The 14388-nt window shown below is 41.9% G+C and overlaps 1 long non-coding RNA gene across 5 annotated transcripts in view; it reads right to left on the bottom strand.

Annotated features, from left to right (window-relative positions):
• The window catches only part of LOC129639264 (uncharacterized), a 139517-nt gene that overhangs the window by 121464 nt on the left and 3665 nt on the right, over positions 1 to 14388 (bottom strand). For all 5 annotated transcript variants that reach the window (XR_008708316.1, XR_008708317.1, XR_008708315.1 and 2 more), the window contains exon 2: positions 2120 to 2203. This is a non-coding gene — a long non-coding RNA (uncharacterized LOC129639264). The remainder of the gene's footprint in view (positions 1 to 2119; positions 2204 to 14388) is intronic.

Genomic DNA, 14388 nt, shown 5'->3' with positions numbered 1-14388 from the left:
CTTACACAGGCCAGCCACCGCCTTTTGTTCCATCCCCTCCACATCACACCAATTCCTCCATGAGTGATCTTTCTGGGCATTGTCTTTAGCCTCTTGAGGTTCTGGGCCAAAACTGAAATTACTTGTCTTCTTTAAGACTTTATCTGTTTCCTGATCCTGATCACATTCTTTTTTAAAAATATATAAATTTACTTATTTTAATTGGAGATTAATTACTTTACAATATTGTATTGGTTTTGCCATATATCAACATGAATCTGCCACAGGTATACACGTGTTCCCCATCCTGAACACCCCTCCATCCTCCCTCCCCGTACCATCCCTGTGGGTCACATTCTTAGAGAAAGGAAAAGCCACCAAAAAGTATCCTCCTCCTTTCAGATGAACCACCAAGGATCAGCAACTAGAAGAAATTCAACATGTGCGCAGTAATCAGTCAAACCCAATAGAATACCAGTTTCCAAAGGGTCAGATTTCATCTGATCACTTTCAGTTTGTGTACCCAACACCTTGAACATGACTGGCTTATAGCTATGCTCAAAAAAAATATATACTGAATGACCGACTGAATGAATGAAATAGTGGCCAACGGATAGATTTAAAATTCATGTGTTTGCTGATAAGGAATGGAGCTATGAGAGTGTGCCAGGAGGTGAAACAGGTGGTGTAGACTTTCTGAAAATATAGCAGGCCTGACCCTTGCCCCTGATGAGCTCTAGTTGAACAGGGAAGATAAGACACGTATACCGTTGCTTTAGTCCAAGAGAGATCTTGGAGGTTGTAGGACAGAAGGCTAGACAAGAAATAATGGCAAATTGCATTGGAGCTGATGGGGAAGAGCTCTTAGGCCAGGTCAGAAATCTATGGAGTAAATGGAATCCCTCTCTCTGGATAGGGATTTAGTTTTGGTTATACAGGTAATAGTAATAATCCCTTGAAAGCCATATTTTGGTAAATCATAGCATTTGTTCAAATGGCTCTATCTCTGACTCACAGTTTCTATGGATGCTCAACAGATATTGAAATTTTAACTCTTATCTTCCACATTGGAGCTTCAAAAATAAGCTGCACTGTAGTCCACCAAATACCTTTCCCCAAAGTAAAAGACAAAGACACAGGTTCATAAGAAAGTAAAATGTTTGCAGCAAGTCTAACCTTCCATCCCAAGAGGTAGCTTTTGTGAAATCATAACCATCTTGAAGAAAGGAAATCATGGTGGTTCATGACCACATGGATGCCCCCCCTTTATTGACCTACCAAGCTAAAACTAACCAGCAAAGCACAATCATTTGCAGAAGGCAGGCTCTGATCAGTGCCCCTGTACCACGGGGGTCAGTCTGACCTTCTGGGGTTCCCTAGGGCCCTGGGAATGGGCAGAATGGGGGTGCTGGAAGCACACAGCTTCCTTCCTGGGAGGTTCTGCTCCAAGCTTCAGATGCGGCTCAGCCTCCATCTCTCAAGGAGGGTGACAGGGGAGGGCTGGGGATGCATTCTCAGGAAATTACCAGCAAGTACAGGGGCAGAACTCTTAAGAGTGGAGTTTGATATACAGATGCCCAACAAGTCCTCGTGAGCATGCCTGACTGAGAGGTGATGGGGTTTCTCCCCACCAGATACTGCCTGGTATGTGTGGCTGGAAACTGACTCCAAGGGATGCTAGACAAACCAGTTCTCCCATATCACATGGAGAGCTTTCTAAATAGAACTTAATTCCTTTTTATGTGATTCAATTAGAAGTATTTTACAGATATTTAAAGAAAATACAGATGTGCATAACAAAGAAAATAAAAATCAGCTACACATTAAACCCCTGTTGTAATCTCTGCTAATTTTTAGTGTCTTTTCCTCCAGTTTACACCCAAGTAGGATTTGCTTTTTTCTTCCACAATGTGGACCATTTTGTACATACTGCTTCTTCTTCCTTCCTGCCCTCGTTTAGTGCTACCTGATCGCTGTTTGTGGAGTCTGATAACATGTGAAGAAAGAAGTAAATGGTAAACCACGGAGATGAGCTGGTGTTGGTGGATGGAGTTCAGGGGTGACCACTGCTGGCAGGGTGTACAAACCAACAAATGTCTGTTTCAAAAATCAGTAAGAAGTTTAAGCTGTAACAACTCACCACCCGGGTCTCGGCCTCTCCTCTGCCAGTTTCCAGATCTGGGTTGCATTGGTAGGTGTCAGCTCACTGCCAGGTCTTTCTCCCCTGGATGTCAAGTACAATCAGAGTTAGACCTTCCGCAGCCCATGGGGTCGCTAAGAGTTTTGGCACGACTAAGTGACTTCACTTTCACTTTTCACTTTCATGCACTGGAGAAGGAAATGGCAACCCGCTCCAGTGTTCTTGCCTGGAGAATCCCAGGGACGGGGGAGCCTGGTGGGCTGCCGTCTATGGGGTCGCACAGAGGCGGACACAACTGAAGTGACTTAGCAGCAGCAGCAGCAGCCGCCTAAGAAATATGCTTGGAAGAATGGGTCAAGATGCACTTGGCATATTTATAATTTCTCAAACTTCCCACAAGAAACATGTGCAGACATTTTCGGAAGTGGTGGGGATGTGAGGAAATGTATTGTCAAAGAGCTTGAGCTCACTCTTCTGACTTGGTTCCCATCTTAAAATTTAGAATTAATGGAAAATACAGGCTATCAACCAAAGCCATTCAAGCAAAGCCATGCATAAGCAAATCCTTCTTAGGTTGGATAACTGAAAAGGATTCATCAAATGTATTAACTATAAATCCCTAAGTCCCTAAGAGCTTCAAATGGCTGCCAAAGACCATCTTCCCCTTCCCTTTTTTGCCAGTTGGATATTTATTAAGCATTTGTAAAGAACCTGCCTGCTAATGCAGGAGACATAAGAGACGCAGATTTAATCCCTGGGTTGAGAAGATTCCCCCAGAGGAGGGTATGGCAACCTACTCTAGTATTCTTGCCTGGAGAATCCCATGGACAGAGGAGGCTGTAGGGCTGCAGTCCATATGGTCGCACTGAATTAGACATGACTGAAGTGACTTAGCATGCATACCTCATCAAGGGTATATCTGGAGACACTGGCTCCTACAAAATGCAGCTGTCTCAAGAGAGATGAGGGCATACATCCTGATTTATTATGGGAAAGTATTTCACTGAAAGATTACTTGGTTGGGAAACAGTGGGGACAGAATAAAGCTGGAGAACATGGAAGTGAGCCATCAGGACATTTTTGTAAATAATGGAGCTAACAACAGTTGAGTGCCTACAATTTTCCAGGCATTGTTGTCAGTTTTAACTCATTTAATCCCTATAGCTTTGCAAGATAGATTTTATTAGTATACCCAGTTTAAAGATGCTGAAACTGAGGCATAAAAGGTTAAGAAACTTCACCAGAGTCACAAGTAGGAAGAGACAGAATTAGGACAGAAAACCAAGTAAACTGGTTCTATAATCTCTGCTCTGAACCATGATGCTATAGTTACTGGGTTATGAAAGATCTTGAAAGGGTCTCTGTCTGCTTACTTAATCCAATGGTAAGTCAGGAAACATTTATTAAGCACTAACTGTATGCTAAGCTTTGTACAGGGCCCTGTGAACACAACAGTCAATATAATGAGATACATGCCCTCAAGGAGGGAGAAAGAGAAGTAGAAAAGCTATTCTAGTGTCACTTTACCTTCCAACAGAATCAAACTCAAGTAATTCCAGGCAGATCAGAATCAATACCATTGGAAAAACCTGAGGAGTGGATTACTCATGCAAAGATACAGGATGGGCCTTTTGTGCTGCAGTCTTGGATGGCATCACGGACTCAATGGACATGAGTTTAAGCTAACTCTGAGAGATACTGAAGGACAGGGAAGCCTGGCATGCTGCAGTCCATGGGGTTGCAGAGTCAGACATGACCTAGCAATTGAATAACAAAAGATTGTGTGAAAACAGCCCAAACTTGTGCCGTGGAGGTTAAAAGAATGGAGGATAAACGTATTACAGGATCTCCCTCTCACAAAACTTGACAAAATTATGAACTATAGGTGAGCCTGCCCCTGTTATTTCTACCTTAAGCTTTAAAACAAACAAACAAACAAACAAACTCAGGCAATGAATTCTAAAGGCAAATCAGGGCTGTAGATAGAGGTTATAGGAAATACATAAGAAAACTCATTATACGAACTGCAAATATATTTTTTACTATCACCAAAATACTCCCCTCCACTCATCTTTCCCTATAAAAGTGAGTCTTTCTGCTTTTGGTATCCAGCTTGGATTCTCCTGAAACAGATCAGTTCAGTTCAGTTCAGTTGCTCAGTCATGTCCGACTCTTTGCGACCCCATGAATCACAGCACGCCAGGCCTCCCTGTCCATCACCAACTCCCGGAGTTCATTCAGACTCACGTCCATCGAGTCAGTGATGCCATCCAGCCATCTCACCCTCTGTTGTCCCCTTCTCCTCCTGCCCCCAATCCCTCCCAGCATCAGAGTCTTTTCCAATGAGTCAACTCTTTGCATGAGGTGGCCAAAGTTGACTCTAAAGAGTCAACTCTTCGCATGAGGTGGCCTCCTGAAACAGGGTTTACCCCAAATGGCTGCCTGATGCCTAACTACCATTTATGAGTTCTCCTTGAAACACACCACGGAACTCCATAATCACATCACAGCTCATCTGGTTTGTTGGAAGGCCTCTGGACAGAACCACTTAGCCAACCATTCTCCTGAAAGATCTTCCTCCTAGGAAACCTTCCTCACCCACTTGGAGTAAATACAGAGGTGGCCAGCTATTCACTCTTAGTCTTGTGCAGACTGTTTTAAGTAAGGAAAGCTTGGGAAAAGGGTGCTCTTGGCAAGATTTCTTTTGACACGTCATAATTGAGAAATTGCAAAAGGTTGTTAAGAGCCAGCAGATGGAGCAGATAAGGGAGGCCCTATCAGCTTTTTGGCCAGTTGGGATTCCATCCTGAATTTGAAACCTATTTACCCTTAGGAAAAAACCCGGCCCTCCTCTCTCTGCTTCTACTAGAAAGGGCAGGGCAGGTTTAGGCTTATCAGACACACATTAATTTTTCTTTGAGCCCATGAAGGCTGATCACTTCTGCAGCCAAAACATAATGGAAAGGCTTAGCAGCCTATTGCCAAACTATTCTGTTTTCTATAAAGCTCATCTCTTGAGGTTGGATTCTGCTCTCAACTTTACCAGGCCCTTCCAAGCCCATGGGGCATTGCTCAGTTCTTCTTGAAGGCAAAAGAATAGAAACCTCCCCACCTTTTCCTGGAGAGCAGAGGGAATCCCTGGTGGCTTAAATGGTAAAGAATCTGCCTGCTATACAGGAGATCCAGGTTTGATTCCTGGGTGGGGAAGATCTTCTGGAGGAGGAAATAGCAACCCACTCCAGTATTCTTGGCTAGGGCATCCCATGGACAGAGGAGCCTGGTGGGCTATAGTCCGTGGGGTTGCAAAGAGTCCAACACGACTGAGTGACTAACACAACAGAGGGAATGTGTTCTCTGTTCGTCCTTTTTTGGGCTCAGGTTCCTACAAAGGTTTTTTTGAGTTTGTTTCTCAGGCCAACGACAGTCAACGCAGCAAATTCATTTGTGGAAACTGTCTGGCTTTGGTCTGTTGTCTGTGTTTTTAAATATCATTGAGCTATTTTATCACCATTCTACTTAGTACCCACCCACGTTTGGAATGCCTCCACCTGGAGTGACAGTCATATCTTTTTTATTCCCATTTTAGAATTTGTTTAAGATGTTAGAATTTGTTGTCTAGGGTGCAGGATTTATATAAGATGGAAACTATCGATTCTTTTTTTTTAATGACATTATTATTTTCTTGGCGTGCTGCAATCCATTGGGTTGCAGAGTCAGACACGACTTAGCAACTAAACAACAACTGCTTTCTTTCTAATTTCAGAAGCAATATGTGTTCACGGCAGACAAATAGAAAGACATAAAAGTGTCATGTAAAAAATAACAATCACCCACAATCTCCACACCCCCAGAGATAATCACCATTAGTATTCTGATGCATTTCTTTCCAGTGTCTACATTTTTTTTTTAGTTGAAATATAACTGACCTACAACACTATGTTCTAGGTGCGTAACATAGGGTTTCAGTATTTATATACATTCCAAAAAATCACCATGATAAGTCAAGTTACCATCAGTCACCATACAAAATATTAGTGAGTGAGTGATAGTTGCTCAGTCGTGTCTGACTCTGCAACCCCATGGACTAAAGCCTGCCAGGCTCCTCTGTCCATGGAATTCTCCAGGCAAGAATACTGGAGTGCGTTGCCATTTCTATTACAATGTAATTGACTATATTCCCCATGCTGTAAGCTTAATCCCGTGACTCATTCAATTTGTAACTGGAAGTTTGTAGCTCTTAATCTCCCTCATCTATTTCTCCCCTCCTCCCATCCCCCGCTTCTCTGGCAACCATCTGAGAGACTTGCAGTCCTTTATAGGACCATCTACATAATTTATGGGGTCCAGTACCAAAATGAAAATGTAGGGCTCCTTGTTCAAAAATTATCAAGATTGTCAAGACAGAGACAGAGCCCATATATAAACCAAGTGTGGGTTCCTTCTGCATGCAAGGCCCTGCATGATAAAACATGTCAAAACATGTCCCATGCCCAAGAAACCCACCTTGATTCTGAACTATTCACAGGCAATTTGACGGTTATCCAGGATTTGTGTGTTCCCTCATCCACTTCCCTGCTTGCTGACTTGGGACAAATCCCTGGTCCTTCAGAAACTCCTACATTAAGTTGTGGACTGGGAAGATAAATAATATAAAATGAAATATATTCATTTGGCTAAAAGCATTTGATGAGGGACAGGTACAGATAAATAGTGAGATATTTCTCCATTGCTTGATTATTTCATTTGTCCTTATTGTGAAACAGTGGGACAGAATGGGAGAATTGTAAAACCACTCAAATGAAATGCAGAGCCTCAAAAAGTTAAACACAGAATTACCATATGACCCAGCAATTCCACACCAAAGTATATGACCCAGAAGAACTGAAAACAGGGGTTCAAACAGATACTTAAACAGCAGTGCTCACAGCAGCACTGTTCACAATAGTGAAAAGGTGAAGACAACCCCAACGTCCATCAGTGGTTGAAAGGAGTAAGAATTTGTGGTTTATGCATACAACAGAATATTATTCCACCATGAAAAGGAATGAAGAACTGATATATGGTACAACTTGGATGAACCTCAAATAGGCAGTCATAAAAGGCCACGTATTGTATGATTCTATTTACACGAGATGTCCAGAACAGGCGAATCCACAGAGACAGTAAACTGACTGCTGGTTGCGAGGGGCTGGGAGTATGGAAGAATGGGATGTAAATGCGCGTGCGTATGAGGTTGCCCTTGGGGGTGATGAAACGTTCTGGAACTAGACAGATGCAATGGTTGCACAATACTGTGGATGTACTAAATGCCACTGAATTGCTCACTTTTTAATTTTATGTGAATTTTACCACAATTTCTCATTCTAACATAAGAAGCCAGGTAAGCAATCCCTCTCAATGAAGATGTGGAGGTGGAAAAAGGCCCAGAGATTCAAAGCTATTGTCCCCAGGGAGCCCATCATGAAATCTACAGTCATGACCATTAGAATCACTTCAGAAAGATCCTGTTTCACCACAAGTACATTACTGGGGAGTGTGACATATCTGTACCCTGATGTTCAGAGACCATTTCACTGTTGGCAACTTTTTAGGCCATCTGACGGACTCTTCTGGGATAGAAGAAGAGGGCTGAGAGAGTAAAGTTGGAGAGCTGAAAGTTGGCGGCCTTGGCTTCCTGGTCTCTGCTTGGTTACCTGGGGAGCCTCACCCCAATTCTCTAGGTCCTGGTGTGATTGCCAGCCAAATGAGGGAGCTGGCGTGCTTGCTCCCCAACATTCTTTAGGACTCAGTGTTCATCACATGGGAGCACAGAAGGGCCTCGTGGAGGCCCAAGAGTCATGGAAGGAACTAGAATGGAGGATCCATGCCAGGAATAAAAAGAGAGTAGGAAGCCTTAAGAGGCTTCTGCCTGGGGCCCCTATGAAACTAGGGGATCAGAACAGACAAGAGGATCAGGGAGTGAAGGCAAACTTAGTCCATTTCATGATTCGGTTAATGGAGGAGAGACTTATTATCCCAGTTCTAGAAAACACTATTTCTGATAAGACATATAAAGCATGAGGTAAGAAGATGAAATAAGAAGATCTAATATATAAGCCAACCATCACCACCTAAGAACATATTTATGGGTATTCCAGAAATTCAAAGATGAAAATGGGACCAGGTCAGTGGGACAGGCAGGGGTAGAGAAGGTCCTGACCACTCAGAGTGTGGTGTGGACCAAGAGCACCAGCATCACTTGGAAGCTAGAGAGAAATGCAGAATCTCAAGCCCCACCTCAGACCCCCTTAAATCAGACTCTGCATTTTGACAAGATCTCTGGGTAATAGAAATGCACGTTACAGTGTGAGAAGCATCGTCTAGACCATATTGGTAAGGACATTAGCTCACTACATCCTTCTTTTCTCTCCTACATGCAGCCCTCTGTGCATCCCCTTTCAGCATCTTTCCCAGTGGAGAAGGACGTGATATTTTAGTGACCAGAGAGAGCCTGAAATGAGAGTTGTTGGGGAGTCAGGGCCACAGTAGTGAGTCACTGTAGATGGGGATCAGTTGCTCCAACTTTGAACCACTGAGCTCTCTTGGGCCATGTTAGCGGCTCACAGCAAACTTTTAGGGTCTAATAAAACTTCTAGAACAGGGGTCAGTAAACTTTTTCTGTAACAGTTCAGTTAGTCAATGTTTTTGGCTTTGTTGGGACACCGTCTCTGTCACAACTACTCAACTCTGCCTTCTAGCTTGAAAGCAGCCTTAGGCAACATGAAAGTGATTGTGCCTGCTGGGTGGACACAGATTGTAATTTGATATAATTTTCATATGCCATGAAATATTCAGTTCAGTTCAGTCGCTCAGTCGTGTCCGACTCTTTGTTATCCAGAATATTCACCTTCTGATTTCTTAAAATCATTCCCAAAAGTATAAACCCTTCTCATCTCACAGGCCATAAAAACACAGACAGTGGGTGAGGTTGGGCCCCGGGCTAGAGCGTACTGACCCCTGTCCCACAAGGAAGATAGTCAGCCTGGGGAGAAATTACAGGAAGAAGCAGAATATATTCCTACTCAAAGTCTGGAGTGGAAGATGAGGGGGAGAGAAGCATGGATATGTAGAATTTAACTGCTCGTTTTAGGTTTTGGACTGTGATAGGGGAACACTGCCAATCCCCGTTTTTCATGAGCTCTGATACAAAAACAACCAAAGAGAACTTTTCACCCAACAGCACTGTGGAATGCTTTGGAAAGTTCACACTGAGGCATAAAGGGTTTCTGTAAACAAGTGAGAAGATGGTAGAAGTGAGCAAAACATGATACCCTAAATTCTTTCTCTTCCAAGGATGCGATATAACTTGAACTAAACTGAAGTAGACTTCATATTTCATTGTCTGTTACAATTCTGTGCCCAAAGAGGTGAACCACAAGTCAGTAATACCCTGGGTGCCAACCCACTCGCTGCAAGAACTTCTAAGTCCTGTTGACATGAAATAGAAGCCATAACCACTGTGATGCTATTTTTCCTTAATTAATTTCTAGACTTGTACTTAAGTACAACCTGATGATGACTTCACGAGCTTCTACATTTAAGTTTCCATGAACTTAAACTCTTTGTGTTTATAAGGTTTCAGAATGCTCTTCATTTTCCACTGTAATTTTTTAGAAACAGGAGTGAAGTAGCTTGTTATTAGGGTTATGTGTAGTATAAGGAATGCATAGACATAAGAAGATACCATCTCTGATATCCTCCACCAAGAAAAGGAGTCCAAGAACAACAAAAAAAAATTTGAATTTGTATGGAAACACAAAATACCCCAAATAACTAAAACAATGCTGGGTAAGAGAAACAGAGCTGGAGGAATCAGGCTCCCTGATTTCAGACTATACTACATAGTTATAGTAATCAAAACAGTATGGTACTGGCACAAAAACTGATTAATAGAATAGGATGGAAAGCCCAGAAATAAACCCACAAACCTATGGTTAACCTATGACAAAAGAGGCAAGAGTATATAGAGAAAACACAGTTTTTTCAATAAGTGTTGCTGGGAAAAGTGGACAACTACGTGTAAAAGAATGAAATTAGAACACTTTCTAACACTATACACAAAAGTAAGCTCAAAATGGATCAAAGACCTAAATGTAAGACCAGACACTATAAAACTCTTAGAGAAAAACATGGGCAGAACACTCTTTGACATAAATCACAGCAATATCTTTTTTTATTCCACCTCTTAATGAAAATAGAAACAAAAATAAGCAAATGGGACCTAATTAAACTTAAAAGCTTTTGCATAGCAAAAGAAACCATAAACAAAGTGAAAAGACAACCCACCAAATGGGAGAAAATATTTGCAAACAAAGCTACTGACAAGGGATTAATCTCCAAAATGTACACACAGCTCATATAGTTCTGTCAAAAAACCAAACAACCCAATCAAAAAAAATAGGCAGAAGACCTAAAAGAAGACATAGAGATAGCCAAAAAGCAAATGAAAAGATGCTCAACATCACTAATTATCAGAGAAATGTAAATTCAAAGTACAACTAGGTATTACCTCACGCCAGTCAGAATGGCCATCATCTAAAAGTCTACAAACAATAAATGCTGGAGAGAACATGGAGAAAAGGGAACCTTCCTACAATGTTGGTGGGAATGTAAATTGGTACAACCACTATGGGGAATACTATGAAAGTGAAAGTGAAGTCGCTCAGTTGTGTCCGACTCTTTGCAACCCCATGCAGCCTAAGAGGCTCCTCTGTCCATGGGATTTTCCAGGCGAGAATACTGGAGTGGGTTGCCATTTCCTTCTCCAGGAGATCTTCCCAACCCGGGGATCAAACCCCGGTCTCCACATTGCAGACAGACGCTTTACCATCTGAGTCACCAGGGAAGTCTAGAGAATACTATGGAGGTTCTTTAAAAAATTAAAACTAGAACTACCATATGATTCAGCAATCCCACTCCTGGGCATATACCCATAGAAAACTATAATTTGAAAAGATACATGCACCCCTATGTTCATTTAAGCACTATTAACAATAATGAAGATGTGGAAGCAACCTAAATGTCCATCAACAGAGGAATGGATAGAGAGGATGTGGTACATATACACAAGGGAATGTTACTCAGCCATAAAAAGGAAATAATGCCATTTGCAGCAACATGGTGGAGAAGGCAATGGCACCCTACTCCAGTATTCTCACCTGGAAAATCCCATGGATGGAGGAGCCTGGTAGGCTGCAGTCCATAGGGTCACGAAGAGTCAGACATGACTGAGCGACTTCACTTTCACTTTTCACTTTCATGCATTGGAGAAGGAAATGGCAACCCACTCCGGTTTTCTTGCCTGGAGAATCCCAGGGATGGGGGAGCCTGGTGGGCTCATCTATGGGGTTGCACAGAGTCAGACACAACTGAAGCGACTTAGCAGCCGCAACATGAATAGACCTAGAGATTATCATACTAAATGAAGTAAATCAGATAAAAACAAATATCATAATATCACTCATATGTGGAATCTAATTTTTTTTAAGATATAAGTAAACTTGGGGCATTCCAAGTGGCACCAGTGGTAAAGAACCTGCCTCCCAATGCAGGAGATGAAAGAGATGCAGTTTCAATTCCTGGGTCAAGAAGATCTCCTGAAAGAGGGCATGGCAACCCACTACAGTAATCTTGCCTGGAAAATCCCATGGACTGAGAAGCCTGGTGGGCTACAGTCATACATAGGATCACAAAGAATCAGACACGACTGAAGCAATTTAGTATGCACACACACATAAATAAACTTATTTACAAAACAGAAACAGACTCACAGATTTTGAAAACAAGCTTGCTGCTGTTGCTGCTAAGTTTACAGTTACCAAAAGGGAAATGGGCGGAGGGGCAGGGTTAGGTGGGGAATGAGGAGTCTGGGGTTAACATACACACTACTATTTCTGAAGTAGATAACCAACAAAGACCTACTGTATATACCTGAAACTAATGCAAGATTGTAAATCAACTACAGTTTAATTTTTTTTTAATTGTTGAATGCATTATATCCCCCCTCCTTATTTATCACTCACTGAGACATAGCTCTTCCCCTTGGGGTCCAGTATTTTAATAGGAAAACAAATTTTCCTTTCCCAGCAAAAACCCAAGGAAAGCTTGGAAAGGCACTCATGGGCAGATCAGTAACATCTTTCAAGAAGCCAGTTACAAGCTGGCTTTCCAAATAAAGTCATTTTTCCTTGCCTCAAAAAAAAAGCGCCTGTTATAAACACTCCAGGCCTACAAGATGTTATCTTTCAGAGACTCTTCATTTTTCTAAGATGTGATGGTCTATATGGGAAAAGAATCTACAGAAGAATGGATATATGTATATGTATAACTGATTCACTTTGCTGTACACCTGAAACTAACCCAACACTGTAAACCAACTATATTCCAATAAAGATGATTTCAAAAAAGATAATGGTAATTAACTTAAGAAGAATTCAGGTTCCTCTGCAGCCCTGTGGATTCTCTTCACCAGGTTTTAGTGTATTTGAAGGTCCCTAGAATGGTGCTTGCGTGAGGCAGTTTGGGGGAGGAGGGTACCTGAATCTTCTATTGTAATTATTTTTGAGTGCTGTCCCTGCATTTGTTTGTTTGTTTGTTTTGCTAATGTCACAGTCAGGAGCCTTAAAGAGAAGTTTCTTTCCAATGATGCTGCCATTTGCAAAAGAGAACCTGGCTTTTCCAGAAGCTTCATAGGCCTCGCTCTCTGAAGGAACTAGGAATGGATGCACAAAAACCTGGACATCTTTGGGACCCTGGCTGGTGCCCCCAAGCTTGTCCTTTCCCATTGCCTGGGCCCTGAGTTGATGCCCAAGGATGTATGCACATTCTCAGCTGCCTTTATGCACTACAGCTGTGTTCCCTGTTGCCTGAAATCTTCTCTTGCCCTCCCTGTGGCCACAAAAGCCAAACTCTTCTCATCTGGGAGTGTGAACCTCAGAACCTCTGAAATTCAGTCATTAGTTTCAGTAACTTCACAGTTTCAACCAAGATGCCAAAAGGATTCTGTGTTCAACAAGCAGCTAAGTTTTGGCACTCCCCCTCATGACCTCTGCCAGGGATGCTTCCATGCACTCTTTCTATTAAATGCAATTAAACCAAATCTGTATTTGATATTCATATGCTGCTGAACAGTGATAAAAGAGTGTAATTCTTTACTTGTGTTTGGTAGGTATTAATTTCTAGAAGCAACAGAATAAAGTCCAGGTAAAAAGTCAAAAGCTTACATTATTATTTACATGACAATGCACTCCTTTTGTGCTATTAGTGGATAAGAATTTTGCTGGCCTCATTTTCTGAGCATGCATAATAAATTCAAAGAAGAAAACCGTGTGCTAATTTTAACTCTCAAATTTTAGCTTTAATGATGTCTATCTGGTTTTATCAGCTATAACAGCAATCTATTTCTGCCCTAGCAATTCAAGAAGAGAGTGCTATTTAAAATACAACTTAGATTATGTAACTGCTGGGTTTTATAGCCTTTAAAGACTTCTCATTGTCCTTTGAACATAATCCCAAAGTACCCATAATTACCTATGGCAACTGCCAGACCCCTCAACCTCAGCTCTTGGATATCCCTTCAGCCTTTTGGCACAGAATCACCCAGGCCTCCTCTCTCATCCCTGGACCACACATGGCCATTTATGCCTGAGGGGCTGTGTTTCTCCCTCCATTCACTTCATGACTCCTCTTTTCCCAGCCTTATTGAGATATCACTGACATCCAACATTGTGTTAGTTTAAAATGTTCAATGGGTTGATTTGAAACATGTATATATTGTGAAATGATTACCACAATAGAGTTAGCCAACAGCTCCATCACCTCACATAATTACATTATTTTTTTGGTAGAGAAATTTAAGATCTACTCTCTTAGAAAATTTGTAGTGTACACTACAGTATTGATAACTTACTCACAATGCATTGCATTAGATCTCCAGTCCTTATTCATCTGATAACTGGAAGTTTGTATGCTTTGACCAACAGCTCCATATCCCTGCCCTCCCCTGTCAAGCACCATTCCACTCTCTGTTTCTATGAGTTCAGTTTTTGAGGTTCCACATATAAGTGAGATCACACAATATTTGTCTTTCTGTCTGACTTATTTCACTTAGCATAAAGCCCTCCGTTAAGATATAATCACAAACCATACAATCCATCCTTCTGAAGTGTACAGTTCAGTGCTTGTTAGTATATCCATAGTCATGTGCAACCGTAACAGCCAACAAGTCTACT

Source organism: Bubalus kerabau, chromosome X (genome assembly GCF_029407905.1).
Source record: "Bubalus kerabau isolate K-KA32 ecotype Philippines breed swamp buffalo chromosome X, PCC_UOA_SB_1v2, whole genome shotgun sequence".
NCBI lineage: Eukaryota > Metazoa > Chordata > Mammalia > Artiodactyla > Bovidae > Bubalus > Bubalus kerabau.
This window is presented reverse-complemented; position numbering and strand designations above follow the sequence as displayed.